Source organism: Trachemys scripta, chromosome 8 (genome assembly GCF_013100865.1).
Source record: "Trachemys scripta elegans isolate TJP31775 chromosome 8, CAS_Tse_1.0, whole genome shotgun sequence".
Taxonomy (NCBI): Eukaryota; Metazoa; Chordata; order Testudines; family Emydidae; genus Trachemys; species Trachemys scripta.
The window spans coordinates 8,919,797-8,942,592 of NC_048305.1; the positions used below are offsets into that span (position 1 = coordinate 8,919,797).

The 22,796-nt window shown below is 44.8% G+C and overlaps 1 long non-coding RNA gene across 1 annotated transcript; it reads left to right on the top strand.

The window, feature by feature from the left end:
• The first annotated feature begins 11,167 nt into the window (after window positions 1-11,167).
• On the top strand, window positions 11,168-22,536 carry LOC117881696. The gene is made up of 3 exons (XR_004646844.1): window positions 11,168-11,250; window positions 12,346-12,447; window positions 22,467-22,536. It is a non-coding gene; the product is annotated as an uncharacterized LOC117881696 (long non-coding RNA).
• The last annotated feature ends 260 nt before the right edge of the window (window positions 22,537-22,796 follow it).

The following is a 22,796-nucleotide window of genomic DNA, read 5'->3' on the forward strand; positions in this document are numbered from 1 at the left end:
TCTCTGACTCCGTATCAGATTTGCTTGATTTTAAGGTTTTGTTTTGTTTTTTCAGTTCATCGTCTTTTCAAAAATCAACCTCACATTTGAAACCTGAGCTGTTTTTATTTTATTTTATTTTTTAATTCCTCACATATAATCAGAAAAAAATTCTGCAGAGGAAACTTGGGCTCAGATTGTGAACCCCTTACTCTCATGGGTGAGCAGTTGCTCACATGAGGCAAACTCTTGAAGCCAGTGGAATTTGTGTGTGCCAGGGCCTAATTTAGCTTTAAATTCTTTTGGCTTTGGAAAAGGATTTTCCAAATTACCCATCCTTCTTTGTAATCACATTTATAGTCAATTCCTAAACTCTCATTTCCTTTATAAGGAGACCATTATGTTCTGTGGCATTTCCAGAAGCTGTACTGATTGTCAGGTTGGAAAATTCTGCACTTCCAAAAGCATCTTGTTATTGCTATGCTGGCCAGTGTTTCTTATCTCCTTTAGGAGTTGTAAAAGCCTTTTCTTACTGGGTGGCATTTCTGTTACAGCATGAATGACAGCAATGTTTTGAATTTATTTAGTTTCTGTGTTAGGCCTTTTCTCTTCTTTCTATGTGAGAAGATTCCCAGGAGTTTTTAACATACGCATGTGGATAAATCTCCTGCATGCACCATAAAGTCGTTTGCCGAAGACCAATGGAAAGCAGTCATTACAGACTGATGTTTAAGCTTCTGAGATTAACACAGTCCCGCAATTGCAGTTACTTATTTTTATAATGTGTAATTTAGCAAATGAGCTGTGAAAAGTCTTAGGCATGGCAAAGGCTGCTTTAAAAGCATTGGGCCCAACTATGCTTTCAGTTGTACTAGTATGAATCCAGAAGAGTGACTCCATAGTCTGCGTTCACAAGGAAAAATGAAAATCTGTGCAGCTGTGAGATCTGCTCAGCTGATTTAGTATGTACCTGAAGTGCATAGTCTGTTTGTAGGGAAGGTATAGAGAACCCTCAATTCCCACTGAAATCAATGGGAGTTGTGCCTGGTTACTCCAGTGCTGATCTTGGCCAATGTGCAGCAACACCTTCTTATGGCAAGCAGCACTTTGATGGAAGTACTGAGCCCAATCAGTGGTGGGTTTGCCCCTGCAAGGAAAGTTTAATCAGGCCCACTGAGTTTAAGACCAGTTTCCTCTTTCCTTGCCCATCACAGGTCTGGTAAGCACTGAAATCATTCTTTGTCAACTTATCACTTCCAAGGGAACCATCCCATTAGGGCGTTTCAGGATACATTTTTCTCCAGGGGCCTCCCATGCAAATATATGGAATTGAGTTTTGACCATGACTGTCTTTGTTTTGCAAACTTCTCTTGTAAACAAGACACCATGCTGACTTGCCTGAATAGAACCATCAACTCAATTCAATAGGAGCAACAAAGGCTTAGGAAATGAAATCCCCATTCAATTTCCTATTCATGTAAATGATAGCTTATCATACTGATTATTAGGTTCATGCATTTAAGATCAGCCTGATGGTTTTAAAGTCTTTTATTGCTTTTTTATGAACTGCAATAAAACATATTGCCCGCCCTGAGCAGAATGCGTCTGCATTGAATAAATGTTAACTGAGTGCTACAAAAGCTGCAAACCCATCATTACATACAGCAAAGAATGCCACTGAACTACAAAGCCAACATGAAGCCCCTTCTTTGCCATTTCAATTGCTAGTTCACTTCTGCAAAATATTTCTTTTAAATGACAACAGATCCTCTGCACTATCAATCGTGTTATTTACAAACGTATTTTTAAAATACATGTCTCCAGTGAAAAGCACCAGCTTGTAATCAAAGGACAATAAGTACTAAATATTTGATCTGGCCCAATTTAACATCGACTGAATTCATTGGGAATTTTTCTGTTTTCTTTGAGCTGGATCTGATCCCTAACTGCTAGAGCAGAATAGTGCAAGTCAAGGCTACGAGATTTTAATTCTGCCTCTGCCACTGAATCTGTGTGGCCAGTGCCTCAGTTTCCCTATCTGTAACACAGATGAGTAATTATCCGCCTCCCATCCAAGCAACAATGGAATTGCAAGGCTAAATGGTCCCGTTTTCAAAGAGACGGGGCTAATGCACATCCACCTGTTGCAGGCACTAAACTTTGGAGTGGAAATTTGGGTAATTGTGGAGGGAAATGGGAAGTGCATATGCAGTAACCTGATCTGCACATGCAAGTACCTACTTGTGTACAGAAGTGCTGAGTTTCACGCCTGTATTTTGCATAGTTTACTAATTGCTCAGGGCCTTGATAATTTGGTCATCGGTGTTCGTAAATGTTTTGCTATAATGGCCCTCATCCAAATATCTGTTGAGAATACATGAATATGAAGTGGTATCAAGATTTTCTTAGTGTTAAGTTGGGATCACTGCTTTACTCACCAGAGCAGAGGTATTAGTGAGTCATGCTGGGTATCCCAAATCAGTGCCCACGAAACCAGGTTATATTGGCCAGTTTACTTTAGTCCAACAAAGGCTTATTTTTAACAGTAAAGTTTATGGAACTGCAAGCTTATAGAATCAGTAAATTGCACATCTGGCTTGATGTTATAATCCGTTCTGAAGGTAAATGACTAGAATATGTTGTTTTGCAACCACTATCTTATTCCCAGTGCATTACTTTAACAACTGAAAGGAAGAACTCTAATCTTTGAGGTGGGCATAGAGGGACAAACTGCTACAGTAAGTAAAAAAAAGTCATAAGAAAATTTGTATGTGTGTGCATGAGCATGATATACACAACCAGGGGTTCCATTTCTGCAAACAAATACGGCTGAGTGTATTTCTCACTTGCAGATGTCTCATCTGTCCATGTTAAAATATGAGGCTTACAGAACAATTTGTCAGTGGTATAAACTAGCTCCAGTGAGTTCAATTGGGCTACGCTGCTTTACACCAGCTGAGGATTCATAGATTCCAAGGCCAGAAGCAGCCATTGTGACCATCTAGTCCAGTGTTTCTCAAACTTGGGAAGCTGCTTGTGTAGGGAAAGCACCTGGTGGGCCGGGCTGGTTTGTTTACGTGCTGCGTCCACAGGTCTGGCCGATCGCGGCTCCCACTGGCCGCGGTTCGCCGCTCCAGGCCAATGGGGGCTGCTGGAAGTGGCGTGGGCCGAGGGACGTACTGGCCGCCGCTCCCAGCAGCTCCCATTGGCCTGGAGCAGCAAACTGCAGCAGGTAAACAAACTGGCCCGGCCCACCAGGGGCTTTCCCTAAACAAGCGGTGTCCCAAGTTTAGGAAACACTGATCTAGTCTGATGTCCCGTATAACAAAGGCCATAGAACTTCCTCAAAATAATTCCTAGAGCAGAACTTTTAGAAAAACATCCAAATCTCGATTTTAAAAATTGTCAGTGATGGGGAATCCACCACGACCCTTGATAAGTATCAGAGGGGTAGCCGTGTTAGTCTGGATCTGTAAAAGCAGCAAAGAGTCCTGTGGCACTTTATAGACTAACAGACGTATACATGCATCCGACGAAGTGGGTATTCACCCACGAAAGCTCATGCTCCAATACGTCTGTTAGTCTATAAGGTGCCACAGGACTCTTTGCTGCTTTTCACCCACGAAAGCTCATGCTCCAATACGTCTGTTAGTCTATAAGGTGCCACAGGACTCTTTGCTGCTTTTACAGACCCTTGATAAGTTGTTCCAATGGTTAATTATTCTCACTGTTAAAAATGTACACCTTATTTCCACTCTCAATTTGTCTAGCTTCAACTTCCAGCCACTGCATTGTATTATATCAACTACATGTTGTATATACTAGCTGCATCCCAGCGACCTCTTGGTTTTCTTTTCTCTGTTCCTTTTAGTTGCAGCCAATAAGTACTCAGAAGAAGGGATCTAAATGTGAAAGCATAATATCAATGAATAACACTTGGAAATTATCTGATTCTTTCTCCGCTTGAAAAGCTCAGAACACACTTCAGCCCAATAGAGGTGTCCTGACACAGCTACGTAAGCAAAAACCCGCTGGCGTTATGTCAAATCCTACTGCTGCTGGGGACTCTTTCACTGTGGATCTTCTGTTGGGGTGATGAAGTAAAAAGGACAGGTAGAGGGAAGGCAAAATGGGGAGATTAAGGAATATGTTTTTCCATTCAGCTCAAAATGGGGTGTATGTAATATAGCCATAATCTGCTTTCATCTCAGTTTGGCTTTTAGCCAGCCTCCTCCTCTGTTCCCACCAATCACTTAACTTAAACATTTATGTAGGCCTCCACCCTGAAAACACGTATGTACGTGAGTAGCCACATTCAACTCGCCCAACTCAGTGTGAATACTTGCGACAGTTGCATTTTTAAGTGTTGGCAGCTCTCACTTGGACAGCTTGGGAGATGTCCAACAGGCTGGGGGGGAAACTGAACTTCCCAGCTGATGGTGCTCCAGTTGCTGTTGTCTGGGTACACACAGTAAACAAACAGCTCCTCCTCCACCCTGAGACATGAATGGAAAGGCTATTCGCTAGGGATGGGCGACCCAGTGTGGGATCAGAGTATTGCGCAATCCATGTTTAGAATATAATATCAGATGTGTGCTCTTGGATAGCTTATAGATTTATGCATACAGAAGATATTGAGATAGATCCTCAGCTTGTGTAAATGACTGCAGCTCCATTGAGGTCAGTGGAGTTACACTGATGTGTACCAGCTGAGTATCTGGCCAGCTGCCTAGATACAGAGTCAAATTCCCTGGCGGTGTAAACTGGAGCGGCACTAATTTACACCAGCAGAGAACTGGGCCCATATTTGTCCATCAGAATATATACCTTACTAGTGAGAAACTGCCTTTCATATTTCTGTACTAGATTAGCTGTTTTGTTATAGAGACTGCTCCTTAGTTACAACTAACAAAGTTGGAACATAGAAAGATCAAAATCACTATCATTTGCATCTGCGACTCATTTGTCCATGCAAAATAAGACCAATGGGTTTTGCACAAGTCAAATCTGTCATTTGTGCCAAAAATGCTACAGGCAAGAGATGGTGTGCTGGGATCTGAACACTTGGCCCAGAGAGGCGAGTCTGTTTAAGGCAAGAGAATTTCCGTTTTTGAAGAAAAAGAATAAAAACTGGCTTATAAAAGTTGCTTATCTTTTAGGCCCTGGCGATTTTGTAAGGCAAACCTCTAAAGTCAAGGGTTCATTGTTTTCAATTTCATTTCCATCATAAAATGGACAGTCTTTCCTAAAATACACAGATCAAGGATTTTCTTATTTCCCCTCAGAAGCAGGTTTCTGTAACCAAAACATGTTAACATTTCTTCTGTTTTGCAAGGGAAAAACCAAAAAGTTCAATACAACTAATGTTGCAACTCTGGGGGTGTCTTAAGTTCAGGTCACAGCAGGGGATGCAGACTCATAGGGAGAATGCAATAACTTTCTGCATCTCTTCTTTGAAAGAGGGAAGAATTAACCCATTCAGCTAAATTAGTTAGCAAGGGACCCAGAGCTGAGGGAAGACTAAAGACTCCTGAAGAATCTCTTGGTAGAAAGAATCTGAGTTGGTTTATTAAACCCAAAGATCTTTGATATTTGGGATATTCCAAAGCCTATAGGCTGAGTAATCTGTTACTTGCTTCACAGTGCCATCATGTTGCCTTTCTTTGGATTCCCACCTCTGGAAAGCAATCACCTCTGCAGTTGCCCTACAGTTTTGGAAACCTAACCCCGTAACAAAATTGCTGAAAGCACTGAGGCAGAGCTTCCAGGGAGGACCTCCAGTCCTACTCTTTGAAGGGCAAAGCTGATATTTTGGATGACCCAGATAACCAGGGCACAGCACAGTTAGTCGTGTGTGTTCTGAAGTTACAAGACTTACACGCTTAACCCACTGAGCATAGCTATGAAAAAATTGACTTAAAAGTTTATTATGGGCTTTATCTGTTCTTATTTCTTGCCTCAGCCATCCCGTGGAAAGTTGATTTCAGGACTTGGTATTGGGAACTCAGTTCCATCCCCAGTTTAGCCACATACTTCCTGTTTGACCTTGGGCAGATCATTTAACTCCTCTGTGGCTCAGGTTTCCTATCCGTAAAATGGGGATGGTGATACTTAATGCAATTCCACTATTCATGGCATTGGACCCAATAATGTGGTAGTAGTTTTGAAAAGTTCTGTGATATGCTGGAGGCCTCCTGAGAACAATTGGACTGAAGTAAATTGAAATATCATTCTGTAGAAAGACCAATATAAAGAACAGGGTCAGCAGAAATCTCTTGCCAACAGCTTGTGAGGTAGTTCTTTTCAGTATCTTTTCCAATGCACTAATCTACCTAGAAGCCAAGTTTTGATTTAAGTGGTAGGAACAGATCAGTGGCTTTACATATGATGGCAAGATAGTTAAATTGTTAGACTTGGTTTACAAGTTAAATAGAGCAATCACTCATCCATATGTTGTGTTTCAGCCTTAGGCCTATTAGTTCCAGTGGTCTGCCCTGCAGGAAGCTAAAGACCAGGCTCTTCCTTTGTCTGTTATCCATTCAGACCCAATCACTAAGCCTATCTCCACTGCAGGGGACATAAATTCCCTCCTTCCCTGAACACATCCTTCTCTTACATGTCCATGTTGACGTATCTTGATCTGCTTCAAAGACGACCAAGAACTGGCTTTGATGGACTTGTTCCTCAAACCCTGGCATGCCAGCATATTTGGACAATATTCTGAAGTCCTCCCTTAATTTTTCTTAAATGATAGTTTTGTCTCATTAAGAACTCACTAAAACCTGAGTAAGGACTTCAAATTATGGCCCATTGTTAGCACCAAAAGGTCATGAAACTCAAAACATAATTAGAACATGACTATATAGTGCACATACCAGTGCATAGGATTGTATGGGTGTGTCACTCTTACCTAATTAGAGCACAGACGGTGCTATGAAATGTACCATTCATCTGCAGGGGACTGCCCGAGTCAGTATACTTTAAAAATTCAGTGACTATGAAGGAAAATGTCATGGTTGTAGTCCATAAGGTAACTGGAATCTCAGATAAATTCATATTCAACTGTGAAAACAGATTACTCTGTCCTATACTTTTGCCACCAGCTAATCTGACAGAGTCTAGGACACAAGTTGTCCACTCTTCCAGAGAAGTAGGCAAATGGTCAAATAATATCAAAACCAGTGTTGGAGGTATTTTTGCTTAATGGGAGCTCAAGGCCAAATCAATAGAATCTGGGCTTCTTGTCCATCCCAGATCACCCCTCACATTAGAAGAAGAGCAGGGTGCACTGAGCAGGAATAGAAAGGAAGGTGAGTTTTTCACCATTAATGTCATTCTGTGCTATCTATTTCTCTTCTGTCTGTTACCACTGATATATCTACTCATGCTATTAGGTTGCCCTTGTAATTCTTAGCTTATCACGTTTAATACCACTTCAGGAGCTGGCCAGCAAGCTGGGGGCTCTATAAGAACACATCAAAGGGAGATAGTTGTGGCAGCCTAACAACGGCAAGTTTATAGATGAGTGGAAACATCTCAGAGGGATCAGGAGAATTAAGATATTTAGGGAAAGGTTGCTGTGCTCTGAAATTGATGATCTTCGGGTAGGGGGTGGGGACCAAAGGTCAGTGACTTGCTAGATCATCTGGTGACTGTGATTTCTTCCGAAAATTATGCAGTGGATCTCAGTGGTGCATTTCAGCCCTCCAGCCTTTTCTGAACCAGAAATGCAGTGTGGGGCTAAATTAATAACAAATTTTAAAAAGTTAATCAAACTGTTTTGAAACTCAGAAAGGTTCAGACTTTGGGAAATAAGTTCCCTCTTCTATATCCTCCTTGTAGAAGAGACCTGTCTAGGTCTGATCCTGCAAGGTGCTGGGTATCCTTGGCTGCCAGTGATGTAGTTGTAGGAGGTGCTTGGCTAGAGTTCCTACAGAAGGTGCTCAGCAAGGGGTAGCATCAGGCTGAGAGGAAGAATGGTCCATTATCTAGGATAGTAGCCTGTAAATTGGGAGACCTGCGTTGAATCCCCTCCATAGATTTCCTGTGTGACTTTAAGCAAGTGACTCAGACATGGTCTACACTACAACATTAATTAGGTCAGCGTAAGCTGCCTTGCATTGACCTGCTTGTGAATGTAGGTACACTTAAATTTGTCTCCCACCAATAACAACGAGGAGTCCTTGTGGCACCTTAGAGACGAAAATTTATTTAGCCCACGAAAGCTTATGCCCAAATAAATTTGTTAGTTTCTAAGGTGCCACAAGGACTCCTCGTTGTTTTTGCTGATACAGACTAACAAGGCTACCACTCTGAAACCTGTCTCCCACCAATGTAAGCTCTCCATTACGCTGACATAGTAACACCACCTCCCTGAGTGGCCCTGAGCTATGGTTGATGTGTTGAGGTCAATGCAGCACGAATGTAGGCACTGCGTTACTTATGTTGGTCCTAACACTCCTCCTGCAGTTGTCCCACCATGCTCAACACTGATCACTCTGGTCACAGTTGTGAACTCCATTGCCCAGGAGTGATTTAGACCGGAAGGTGCGCTCCCCTCCCCGCTTAGAGCCCCATGAATTTTTGAAATGCTTTTTCCTGATTGGCCAGCTTGCTGAGCACACCTAGCATCTCTCCATTATTGTGTACGATGGCCCAGCCGACCATGCTGGCTACACGCTCCAGACACACTCGGGCTTGGAGATCATGGGCCTGTGGGGAGAAAAGGCTGTGCAAGTTGTAGAAACCAGACATCTCTGAGCAGATTGCCACGGGGGATGCAGGAAAAAAGGTACAACTGGGATCAGCAGCAATGCCGCTTGAAAGTAAAGGGGCTGGAGCAGGCCTATCAGAAGGCCATGGAGGCCAACAGTCGATCCGATGCCAAGCCACAGACCTGCTGCTTTTACAAAGAGCTGCATACCATACTTGGTGGAGACTCCACAACACCCTGCAGACCACCATAGATACCTCAGAGGCAGGGCCAGCTTTAGGCCGATTCCCCCGAATCAGGCCCCGCGCCTAAGAGGGCCCAGCGCCCTAAAGAAGAGCTCCTAACTTAGGCGCCTTTTATATTTTTTTACTCACCCGGCGGTGGTCCGGGTCTTTGGCGGCACGGCGGCGGCGAGTCCTTCACTCACTCTGGGTCTTTGGTGACATTTCGGCGGCGGGTCCTTCAGTGCCGCAGAAGACCCGGAGCAAGTGAAGGACTCGCTGCCGAAGTGCCGCCAAAGACCCGGACTGCCGCCGGGTATTTGAATCGGGCCCCGCACTTACCAAACCCAGCCCTGCTCAGAGGAGCCCAAGTCACAGCCCCTGGTGTGAACAGCGTGGAGGTGGAAGAAGAGGAGGATGGGATCATGCAGTTGGGAGGGACCAGCCATGCCACAAGCCAGGACCTATTTGAGACTCCACCACAATCCAGGCAGTCGAGCCTGGAGGAGCCTGATGCAGGGAAAAGGCACCTCAGGTAAGCGTGTAAATTTATTTTCCATTACCGTGATGGCACCCCCAACTTAGCAGGACACAGCTATTGACTTTTTATTAATTTACTTGTGCTAGAAGAGGTAGCGGTACAACAAAGAGAGCTGGAGTTGTTTGCATCTGCTTTTCATTCCCCTGTAGAGTTAGGTGGGGGGAAAGGACACACAGAGCAGTTTGTTTATGTACACAGGGATGTCCCTTGAATTCTCCTGATAGATCTTGACGAACCTTTCATGGAGGTACTCCGCAATCTTCTCCCAAAGGTTTCTAGGGATGGCAGCCTTACTTATTTCTCTGCAGCAGGACGCTTTCCCATGCCAGCTGGTGATAACGTCGGCAGGCACCATTGCAGTAAACAGGCTAGCAGCATACAGGCCAGGGTGGCCAGCAGCAGTTGTGCTCTCTGTGCCTTTGTTACTCTCAAGAGTGAGATATCAGCTAAAATCACCACCACCTCTGGAAAATGGTGCCAGTATTGAGTGCTATTGCCTTGTATTCATAGTTTCATGCAACCAAACAATTCCCTCCTCATTTTCCTCACCCTGGCAGGCCACACGCACCATGGCTGGAGCTGTGAGTGGCTCTGTGCACAAGCACTCTGAAGCAGAAGTGTCAATAAGCAAGTCTTGTTTAAAACTTTAGGGGAACAAGTTTCTGTTGTGACTATACCGACAATGGTACTACTTTGCGTTTTAGCTGTAGCTGCTGCTGTGGCCTCGAGGGGTCCCCCCTCCACACCCATAGAACACCTGAGCCAGATAAGGAGGAGAAAGAAGAGGACTCAGAATGACATGTTCAGCAAGATCCTTCAAGACAGTGCTGCATTAGACCATGAACAGAGGGCCTGGACCTGTATGGAGAAGAAAAGAGTTGACAGGAGAAAGGTGCAGGAGACAGAGAGGGAGCTGCACCAAGACATAATGGGGCTTCTCCGGCAGCAAACACAGATGCTGCACACTCTTGTGGACCTAAAGGTTCAACAATGCCAGGCTCCCCTCCCTTTGCAGTCCATGAAGAACTCCATTATAGCACCTCCCTACAAACACTCTCCCCTCCCCCCAACATTCCATGTGGCATACCCATCCCACTCCATACCGGGGGACATTAAGGACAACCAACTTTCATGTACACTGGCGCTGGGGAAGGAGGGTTTGTTTCCGCGGGGCAGATGGAGCTGGGGGGGGTAGTGTTTCGGCAGCGCTGCGGGGGGTTGTTTCCATGTGGTGTGTGGCGCCGGGGGGGTGTTGTGTTTCGGGGGGGCTGGATGGCGCTGGGGAGGGGGGTTTGGCAGCGCTTGGGGGGTTTCGGCCTTCAGCTGTTTTCTTTGGAGTAATATGGCCCTCGCCGCTTTACGAGTTGTGCAGGCCTGGTCTATGCAGCTCTCATTCTGGTGTCCTTGTGCTGGAGGGCTGGGGCGAACTTGGCACATGGATCCAGCAATGTGGCCTTGATGGATCCAAAAATTCTGCAGCCACCACTGCTCATGATCCCAAACCTGCATTATGATGGGATCCCACCAGTCAGTGCTTGTTTCTTGGGCCCAGAAGTGGTGCTCTTCTGTTTGCAGCTGCTCCTGGAATGCCACTAACAACCTTGAATTGGTTCTCACTATGTTCCACACCAGTCTGATCTCCAGGAAATCATCATATTCCCTGCAGCTCTTCTTGTGGCTCCACAGATACTGGCGGATCGGGCGTCCGGTGCTTGCAACACTCATGACAATAGTGCAGAGCTGTGCAGGCTCCATACTTCTGTCAGAGACGGCAGACAGTGACAAGTCCCACACAGGTTTGTGAGATTTTTCAAAATAAAGTAAGAAAATTATGAGATAAAGGAGATGACATTATGAGGTGGAGAAAGTTGCATGATGGGAACTTGACCCTGCAGTGCCAGTCACCTCTGTGTGACTTGCTTCTGCCCCACCATGCATAGACCAAACTTCCCAAAGGACTGTGCTGGATGGTGGCAAGTTGCATCCTGGGATACCTAGTGTAAGGCTCCATGGACTAAAACTCAGACTTTCAGAGCTTGGGGCAGCACATATTCCCACATGGCTACTAGGAGTGCATGCAGAGCTATAGCCAGGGAGCATATTGGAGATTAGGTACCACAGGAAGTACCGCCTAAAGGATCCAGAATGACAGTTCTCTGAGGCCCTCTGATTGGCCAAACTCACTATTTAGTCCTGGAGGATGGCCCTGGAAGTTGTCTGGGTAACTGCACAGGCTTTTGTTCTGCTGTGGTTCCTGATCATCCCTTGCCTTCTGAAATCTGACCGTAACCTGACTCTTGCTTACTGATCCTGGCTCTGGCCATTCCTCTGATCCCTGACTGCTGTCTTGGGGCTGTGCTTGATACGTGGACATATCAAGCCTGCCTACAGCCCAGTCGGGTACACCGTGATGCACCACACTGTGCATTGAAACACTCACTCCTGATGAGCGTATGCAGCAATGCAAGGAGCCAAGCATACACATGCACAAGAAATATACTAACTGTGCCGTAACTTGTGTTGGCAAAAGTTTGTAGTATCTTAGTATCTCCAACTGTAAAACTGGAATAAAATTACTTTAAAGGTTGTGGGGCTGTCAAATAATAGGTTAATGGGGGCTGTATAAGTTCCTAAGAAAAGCTTTTAAACTGATGCCAAATGTTAATAATACAACTCCTCAATGGGGATGCTGTCTTTAAAAATAACTGGAGAAATGTTTACAGGTTTTGGAGAATTCTAGAAGGGCTCCTAATAGGCACGCTCCTCTGGTTAAAAAGCAGTAATTCAAACCATAATCCAGGGTGGCATTTATCCTAGTGAATAATATCTGAAAGATAATATTGCCATGGTTGTCAGCACATCCTATGTTAAAGTAGCTGATGTCTTTTCAGGAGCTCGAATCCCATCTCCAATACAGAAGTAGCCTGTCAAGGAAACTGAGGCAGAATTTGCTGGATGATGTAATGGGACTGTAACCTTCAAGTTAAACTAAAGTAAGTGCTTACGATGAAAGGATGGTTGTATTTTCATGTGTATTTTTAGTAGCCCAACAATACATAGCAGCCTATGGATACATAGCTGTACTTCCATTGCTAGGAAATATGAGCTCTAGGGAGATAACCAAGTAGTTGGGAGGACATAGTTCCCCAAGGGTGAAGCCACCATCTGGTTGCAGACAAGTTTCAAAGAAAAGAAATCAAGATTTTTGTCAGCAGAGAGTTTGATTATCAGGCACAGTGGCTAAACATACAATACTGTAGTAATCACAGTGACATGAAAATAGGTTACTTTCAAGATGATTTGCTACAGTACAGTTCCACACAGTGCTAGAACCCTGCTAAAACAGTGCTGTGGTACGTATTTAACCAAGCAAGAGGGGTATTTCAGGACTTTATTAAGAAGTGATGTGCATTTAAAAATAGGAGTGCAGCTTTCTAAATGTCTTACTCTGGAAAATGGAATGAGGCAGAATTCTTCAGGCTAGACTAGCATTTTATATCTTAGCACTATGATTAATGATATACCAGATCCCACTTACATAAATATAGATTAAAGAATAGATTTTCTAAAACAGTTACTTTGTCCCTGCACCAATACAAATTACAAAAAAGTCCTTACTACTAGCAATACAGAGTGAATACCTACTACAAAATGTCTCTTAAGAGAAGACTTTTTATATCCCTAAAGGTTATGGGGTCAACAGGTTTCTTCTTCATATAAAAATTGTCATATGTTGTGTCATATTTATCTATGTATCTATTATGCTGGCTTTGTGTACTACACCTTTAAATCTCTAAGGACTCTGGGGCTTAGTGCAATACCAGAGGGGAAGTGGCTCGTGGCTTCCCTATTTGGGGAGCACTGGGGTGAGCTAAAGAAGGCCTGGCATAGAACCTCAGGCTTGCTCTATATTGTTTTCCTGGTGTGATGGGCCTTGTGGATTGCTGCAGGGGTGCAGAATCACCTCAATGTAAGAACTGAGGGCTGGCAGCCATTTTGTGTTCAAGTCAGTCCAGACTGTTACAGAAGCTAGATACGCTGTGTGCTCTCACTTAGAGACTTTACTCTTGTTCTTGTTTTGTCATTCTCGTAATAAACCATTTAGACTGAAAATATCTGTGTGCTTGGTGGGAATGGAGATATACCATATGGGGAAATCCACTGAAATAAAAAATCAGTTTTGGGGGGGATGGACTAGATGACCTCTTAAACTCCCTTTAACTTCCAGTCCTACATTTCTGATTCTATAATCTCCCACCTCTAGGTGACATTCTTCCTACAGATGCCCATGCACAATTACCCACCTGTGTGGGAGCTGGTCTATGTAAGGGAGAACTTGGCTATCACCATTATCAACGTTGCTGATTTATCAAGTGCAGAATTAGCTTCAGAACCTAAGCCAACACAAATGATTTCGCGATTATAATCACCCAAAAGATAAGTTCTCTGACCTCCTAAGTAACTCAGGCAGATTTTAGAGATCACTGTCAGGCTAGATACAAATGATAAGCCCTGGGGGAAAAAATGGAGGGACAGGGTTTGATTTTTGTAGCAAAATTCATTCTGATTTCAACTGGTGCAGGATAAGTGTCCCTGTTATGATGACAGCTTGTACATTTATGGGATTTGAAACAGACTCATGATACGTCTTCCAGCATCCTGCCTCCAATAGGGGACAATGCCAGATGTCTCACCAAAAGGTGAGAAACTCCTATAATGAACCTAACTTTGCAGTACTATATCTTGAGGGGAAGGTTCTTCCTGGTGCCAGCTGGTGATCAGTTCATGTCCCAAGTGATAAGGATTGATAACCCTTGTAATTCTATTGTAATGTAGAGGTTGTTCCTATTCTTATCAATGCCTGATCTTTAATTATTTAGGAATTTAGTGAGCTATTTGCCCCAATAATATCCTATAACACTGGGCTTTTCTGTTCATCTGTTTTAAATGTGTTTCCTTTTTGATTTTGTAAAGCACCCCCTTATTTTCTGGAACAGAGTAAATGGAAGTGCCCCACTGATATGAAAGAGTTTTTAAAGCTGAGTTCATCTTTAAAAGACCAGAAGAATAGCTGTACTGGGTCAGACCAATGGTCCATCTAGCCCAGTATCCTGTCTTCCGACAGTGGCCGGTGCCAGATGCTTCAGATGGAGTGAGCAGAACAGGGTACTCTATCGAGTGATCCATCCTCTGTCATCCAGTCCAAGCTTCTAGCAGTCGGGAATTTCTATCAGTAGGAACTCCTGCCATTACCAGTTCTCTTGAATGCAATATTTTCTGTCAAAATTCCATGCTCTATCAATATTGGTTTAGAATGACATCAATGCTGAATATGATCATAGCATTTTGTGTTATAAGCAGTTGTATTTTTGTGAAGCTTGAGAGAGACACTCCCAACAGGTAACAAAGAGGGAAACTGCTCTGAACTGTGGAAAATGCCTCACTCAGGGCAATCCCTCAGAGAGTGAAAAAATCTGAGATGACCTAAGGCAGGCTCCCTATTGATGTGACATTTTCTGGGTTAAAGTACAGGAAGTCTTGAGCATCCATCTTCATCACCCATTTATGTTATCTCTCTGAAGGTACCTGGCCTGTATTTGAGGAGCTCTGGAAACCCGAGGTGCAATTTAGTGCTTCCAACTGCCTAAAAGGAATTGGACTGTGATTTGTGACAGTTGTCTGGTGATTGATGAGATAAAGCTGCAATATATGCATGCCCTCTTCCTATCCCCTGATCATGCAGGAAAAGAGTTGTCTCAGACACTTACAGTTGCAGATCTGAGAGATGGGCCTGAACTAACATAGCTAATCTGATCAACCCCGAACTGTGGGCTGTTTGAAATCTAGCTTCAAGTCCTACAGCCTGAGCCCCTCTGCCATAGATGTAAATTTTAGATATGCATGATCCAGTGAAGCGCGCACTAACGCTTGCTGTCTCTGCAGACACACCAACATTTCATATGGGAATAACATCTGTCATGCTGTCTTGTGAAAAGGGTATTTGTTGTCTCACGTGCCTGACTGAGGGTTACATTTGCAATTTGCTAAGAGCCCCAGGGCTAAACTTGAACTCTGTCACAGAAGTATGGGCCGCAGCAGTGGCGGATGTAACCTCCCTATTCAGTGCGAGTACTCCTCCCTGGCCACTGCTGCCTCCTTGCACTGCCGAGGGGGCATTGACCACCCACAGAAGCTCCCTTTGCCCTGGCACTGCGGCAGACCCGAATGCACGGAGCTGAAGAGTGAGGCTGCCCCACACTCACCCAGCAGCAGCTGCTCCTGTCCTGTAGAACTGGGCCTGGCCCCCTGCTCTGGGCATTGTGATCTGGTGCACAGGGTCGTGGCATCATTCAGGTTTGGGCCAGCAGGGCCATATTTGAGTGGGTGGTGTTGCGGCATGGCACATGGGGTCTCAGTGACCAGAGCGGGGAGCTAGGCCCAGCCCTGCAGGTCAGGAGGAGCTGCTGCTGCTGGGTGAGTGTGGGGTGGGCTTGCGCTTCAGCCCCCCGCCCCGGGGTCTTTTCATCCTGGTCCGGTGCTGAGGGGGTGGAGGGAGCTGCGGTGGGTTGTTGGTGCCACCAGGTCACAATCCCAAAGCAGGTAGCTGGGCCCAGCCCCGTGGGACAGGAGCTGCTGCTGCAGGGCTTCTGTGGGCGCAGTTGTGGCCATGAGCCACCACTAAATTCTCCCCTGGTGTGTGGAGAGCACAGTCCCCAGCCTGCAGCGCTGCATCTTGTTTCAAGGGCTGGGATTGTTCAGCATTTTGCAAGAGGTGCTCAGCACCTCATAGGGTTGAGCCAGCTAGTTCCCTTCCTGCTTCCAGCCAAACCAGGACTTCCTGTAAGTGATCCCAGGCCCACACAGTGGTTGAGGAAAATTGGCCAGCGTGAAAAAGAAGGATGGAGTGAGATGTGTTGAAGTGGGAATGGGGAGTTGGGCCAGAGCAGGAATTGTGTGACAGGACTGAGAGTGGAGTTGTCATGTCTGTGTGAAGTACATGTCGCGGACATAAAAGGTTGCTACAAAGAGAAGGGAGAAAAATTGTTCTCCTTAACCTCTGAGGATAGGACAAGAAGCAATGGGCTTAAATTGCAGCAAAGGGCAGTTTAAGTTGGACATTAGGAAAAACTTCAGAACTGTCAGAGTGGTTAAGCATAGGAATAAATTGTCTAGGGAGGTGGTGGAATCTCCATCATTGGAGATGTTTAATAGCAGATTAGACAAACACTTGTCAGGGATGGTCTAGAAGATAATACTTAGTCCTGAGTGCAGGGGACTGGACTAGATGACCTCTTGAGGTCCCTTCCAGTCCTACGATTCTATGTTTTATGCTGTGAGTTGCATTCCTGAACAATCAGTGCTGGCACCTGTGAGAAATTTGGGCAGATGCCACCAGTGTTGGAATTTGGACTGAACTACGGAATTGGGAGAACAAGACCCACCACCTGAGTCTGTCTGACTCGAATATCTGAGCTTTATTGCTGTCCAGAGTGGAGTAGGGATTGTGGGAAACCCCTTGCCTCTTTCAACAATGCCCCTGAACGGTATTGTGAATAATAATGAGTAGCGTGGCTTGGGGTGCTCTGCATTAATAGATAGCAAAAACATGTCAAAAAAATCCTCTTCAGAATACACATGGGACAAGGTTGATCTCACAAATGATAACCAGAGCTGGTGTGGATAGGCACTATAGGCCTAAGCAAAAGCCCATTGGAATCAGTGCCAAGAGTCCCACCGATTTGAACAGGACCAAGCTCCTAGGGGAGCTGCTCTGCATTTCAGAACTTGCCACTTTGCATGCTCCAGTTCTGTGTTGAGACAAGCCTGTTCAACAGGGCCACACTTGCAGTGATTTTGAGATGCAGTCCAATTGTCTCCAAAGAAAAGAGGCTGAAGCCAACAAACTTATTTTGCATATGGCCTGTGTTTGAGCCCAATCTGAGGTGAAAGGTCAAAGCATTAACCCTTTGTGTCTCTCCCCACTGTTTTTTACAGTCTTTATTCCATCATCATCGTCATCTTTTATTGCATACCAGGGGTTACTGAAACCATTTAAGGAGGAAATTAAGGGCCATATACTGCCTAGGCTTTGCAGACATATGGCTCTCGAAGATCTCTTCGCTCCTGGATGTGCCAATATATAGCTTCCATTAATGTTAACAGGAATCACAAGTAAGCACTGAAGGGAGACTAGAAGGAAGCACTCTTAAAGAAATGAGAAGAAATCTAAAAGGCCACTGCTCAGTTCATTCTTCCCTCCCACCATGTAACCCTCTTCTCTGAACCTCTTCCTTGGCTTCCTCGCCTTCCACAACAGGTTCCAGCTCCTTGTCCTTCTAGGTTCTGCACCACTCTGCTCCTGACTACATATCTGCTCTCATTTCCTCCTAGTTACTCTCCGGGAAGTCTTCTCCCACTCTTGGCTGCATTCGTCGTCCTTATGCTGCCCACTACTCAGGGGTGAAAGTAACTTAAAGGACTTACTGGTATGCCGGAGTCCTGAGCTGGGGGTAGGGCCTCCCCTGGGAGCCCCAGGGTGATGTAAAGGGCCAGGGGCTCTGGCTGCTGCTACTGCAGTGGAGCCCTGGGCCCTTTAAATCGGCGACAGAGCCCCGGGGGCTCCCGGCTACCACTGCTACCCCAGGGCTTGGGGCTCTGATGGAGATTTAAAGGGTCTGGGGCTCAGCTGTGGTAGCGGCACCTGGAGCCCCTGGCCCTTTAAATAACCACCGGAGACCCACCGCCGCTACTCCAGGGCTCCAGCAGTGGGGCTCGGGTGGCAATTTAAAGGGCCCAGGGCTCCACTGCAGTACTGTGGGCCTGGGGAAGCCGGTGCACAGGCTCTTGCCAGTAGGCCGGACCGGACCGGCTTACTTTCACCTCTGCCACTACTCTTGGGAGCTGCCTTCTACTTCTCAGGCATCAAGTGTCCTCCTTCTCAATAACCTCTCGGGGGGAAAAATAGTTATGGATCCAAGCCATACAGCTGGCTGTACATCTGAATTTCTCCAAAGATCAGGCCCGTCTCTTCAGGAAGTGCTCTTCATCTTTGAAGCTTTTCAGTGCTGGTCTTTCTGAGGGTCCCCACTCGATGTAGAACTGTCTTCTGGCCTGTCACGGGTCTAAACAGACTTGTCTGTTCAGAATGACATTTTAGGCAACTGGGGGTCAAGGGACTGTCTCCTTATTTGTTCATGAAGTCATGAGTTTACTGATGGCACTTTAGCGGTCTGGGTGGAAATATCAAATTTATATGCAAGTTATATTTATTTGGTTGTCTCCAGTTCCCCTTACCCTTCATATTGCTCATCATCTTAGGTCGTATGCTCTTTAGGGCAGGGAATGTGCCTACCTCTGGTTACAGCTTCTAGTACAATCCTGAACAGGGCATAGGGATGCTATTAGAATATAAATATTTAATAATTATGAAGTCGTGTTCTCCAGTCATTCAGAGCCCAAGTTAAATACCTTCAATGCCAGGTATTCTCTCCCCTCTGAAAAATATCTGGGCAATACCTGTAACGCTTGTCTTGGGTTTTGCAAAAGCTAGCAGTTTTGTAAATGCTGAAACTATTAATTATCTGGACTCTAATGAGACTGAATTGAAAAGAACTTTATATGGTTTCACTGCATTGTGCTGGCTATGACACATTAGATAGGCCTTGATAGTGAATGGATATCAAAACTCACACAAAAGTAGTTCCACTGTCTAAATGGAAACAGTTAATCTAGATACTTGCTTACCAAAGAGCTGCGTTAATGAGATCTTATTTTTGGAGCAAATCTTTGTTGCTAAAAAAGAGGGTTTTTTTCAGTGATGTCTTTAACGTGGATAGTCTTATAGACTAGTTGCAATATATTTCAGCTTCCTTCGAGCAGTTCAGTCTAGAATGTTCCTGAATACAGCACTGCTGTGTATGTAGGGGAAAAAAGAGAGAGAAAAAAAACAACAGGAGAGTGGAGGGGGTTAAGGATCATTGCCACTCGTGCACCTCCTGCTCTCCAGAACCCAGGAATAAGTGTGGAGACTGCACCTCCCTGAATTAAATTTGTTGGGAAGTGCAAATGCTTGGCAGCTTTGAAAATCAGGCCACTTTGGTTTAGGGGCCATTTTTTAAGCACACACTTGTAAAAATTTTAGCTAAAAATTACAGGTGGGATTTTCAAAGGCATCTAATAGGAGATGGGCACCTAACTCTCTTGAATGTCAACAGTATTTTGGTACCTAACTCCTGTAAGATCCTTTAAAAATCCCAGCCAACAAATCCTGCATAGTGTATCTCGCAGACACCATCATTGTCCTCCACTCCATTCATGTATATGGAGCTGACAGAGGCCATCCAAGTGCTGATTAAGACCCTTTAACTTTGTCATGCTAAAGAAGGTTTTTGCAAGTCGAAAAGGGCCAGTGACTTTTGTTTGAAGGCTTCAGGGAATTGCTGGGACTCATTGGTTTCACTAAACAAGAGGCGGCATGACTAGCGAGTCTCGCTGCATATGAAAAAGTAACTCACCATGTTCAAGAGAGGAGATTCTTGCACCTGTCAGCTTGAGTGATGGCGATTCTCTACTCTGAGAGCCATAATATTCATGTCATACAATTGTCAGAAGCGCTGGAGATGGATGGCCAAAGAATATATTTTCCTGACACTTTAATATGATGAGAGGGGAGGATACAGCGCAATCATCCAATACAGAGGAAAGAACCAGAGTGGGGCCTTGGCAGAGCAGACAAAAGGCCAACAGAGTGCGCACATAGCACGACCTGTCCTCTGCAGGACACAAGCAACTGAAGTGAGGCTGGCCTTAATAAAGGCAGCGATTGTCTGTATTGGGAGAGAAACTGAACATAAGACTGGCCCTACTGGGTCAGACCAAAGATTCATCCAGCCCAGTATCCTGTCTTCCAGCAGTGGCCAATGCCAGATGCTTCAGAGGGAATGAACGGGGCAATTATCAGGTGATCCATCCTCTGTTGTCCAGTCCTACTTTCTGGCTTCATATGCATGCAGAGGGAATGGTATTCCTGTGCAAATGAGCAGTCATCCTCCAAATTTCTTTGCAAAGAGCATAACTTCACACTAGCTATTTCAGGACCCACCCTTCATGCCCCTCATGCACCTGTCATAGGCAACAGGCCCAATCCCATTCTCTTTGCAGTCAGTAGCGAAAGCTCCTGTTGATTCCACCTGCCTGACATTGATCTCACTTACAATGGTTCTATGCAGATGTGACTCTTTGTTTCAGTGGACTTATTTTTCATTCCCAGTGGGCCCAACTCTGATCACACACCAGTGTAAACAGAATTGAGCCCAATCTGAACACGAAGGTTGTGATTCTGCAGCTGGCTTGGGCAGATGTCCCATTAACTTCAGTGGGAATTCCCATGCAGAGTGGCTTTATAATGACTCGTTCCAGCCTGTGAGGAGATGGTTTGGTAGGGAGGTAGCAAAGGTGTTGGACTGTGGTGCCACGAGTCACCTTGGAAGCGTTCTCTCTCACACCCCCACACACCATTGACATTGACCGGAGTTCTGTGTCTGGACAGGGAGCAGAACTTCAGAGAAGAGATTCAAGAATCACTGCACGGAGCTGAGAGGAGAGTTTTGACCTTAAACTAGCAGTTCCCAGAGACCCAGAAAGCTTCTTGGTTTAGCCTGTTCACTGTATAAAACAAATCAACATATGAACTGACTTTTATCTTCTCTGCCTTCAGCCAGTGGCTTATGCCACCCTACTTTTGTCTTCACCTGTTGTCTCTCCATGTAGACTGCAACTCCTGGGGTAGAGATCTTTTTTTCATTATACCTGTGTACAGCACCTAGCACAAAGGGGCCTTCAGCCCTGACGGGGGAGTATCATAAAACAAATAACGATTTTTCAAAGTATTCTATAGTTCAGTATGACTTAAATATAGTGGGCCAAATATATCCCTGATGCAACCCCATTCCAGTCAGTGAGGTTGCACCAGGGATGAATTTTACTCAGTTTATTTTTAAAACTCTCTGTTTATCACTAAATGTGGAGTACAAAAAATAATGATTTTGCACAATAAAAGCCACTAACAGCACACTGAAGAGGAGCGTAAACCGTGCGTGCTGAAGATATGTAATCACTGCTTTAGGCCAATCAAAAGTCCAGTCATGAAGCCATTTATAAAATACATTACTTTTCCCATACCAAATGTATTCCACATGAAAAAATTCCTTGCAAAGACTATCCGATTCTGAAGGCTCCATGTCCAGGGCTGCTCTAAGTTACTCTGGCTAGAACAACTCCCCTAAGAATCATCCCCTAGGTGAGGGTCAGTGAAACATATCATGTTCCAGTTCTGCCTCCTCAAGTCCCTATCACCCCCCTTCCCGTCTCAGAAGAGCATCCTTTTCCTGTGTCTTCTAGATGGCCCCAACAAGCTCCCCAGTGCTGAGTGGCGGAAGCAGGCAGTGTAAAGCTGCCTATAAGGATTCCTTACACCATGGCATGCCTCTTTAGGGCAGCTTTAAAGTCACTTGGTCACCTTTGCTCCAGCAACATCAAATGACCTTCTGGGCCATTGAGAATCAGGTCTCTAGGTCTGAGCTGACTTCAGTAATAATGACTTTTAAAAATATGGTGATTCCATAACCATTGGTCTCAGCAAATGTTTTCTCCCTCAATGTAGTCTGAGATAGAAGGTTTGCGAACAGATAATTGCAGGCCTTATTGTAATCTTAAAAAAAAAAAAAGATGTTGGGCATCCTATGTTATGTTAAATTTTGCTGGATAAAATGTAGCGAACTGGGCAGCAATTTAGGTAAAATTGCCTTTCAAAGAACTAAATCGGTCTGCTGGACTGGGTCTCAGGGGCAACCTCAAGGGCTATTAGAATGTGACAACTTGTATACATGACATTTGCAAATGTGAATATTGTTGAAAGTGAGTAATAGCGCCCTGGGGTGTAATGGCTCTCTGTCAGTGTGGTGATGGATTGAGATGATCTTCAATTTCTTTTGTTTCTTACTGAATCCGGCAGGGATTGATTGAGTACTGTATCTAAGCAACAAGATGGATGGAGAAAGAATACTGAAGGACTGTAATATTGAGCTTTATTCAAGGTGCAACTTTACTTAATTTGTTTATCATTTGTGTCTTAAGGTCTTTTCTAATGATTAAGAAACAGACATTAATATTACCTCTTCAAATAATAATTAATTCCACCAGAGTTAAAGTATCTTTATGCCTTTGGTTGGAACATATTGCAAGTGCATGATTATTGGTTGTTTATATAGTAATATTGGTTTGCATGGTTCTATATAAATAAATAGGAAAACATGATGGGGCCATATTGTGTTCTCAGGTACAA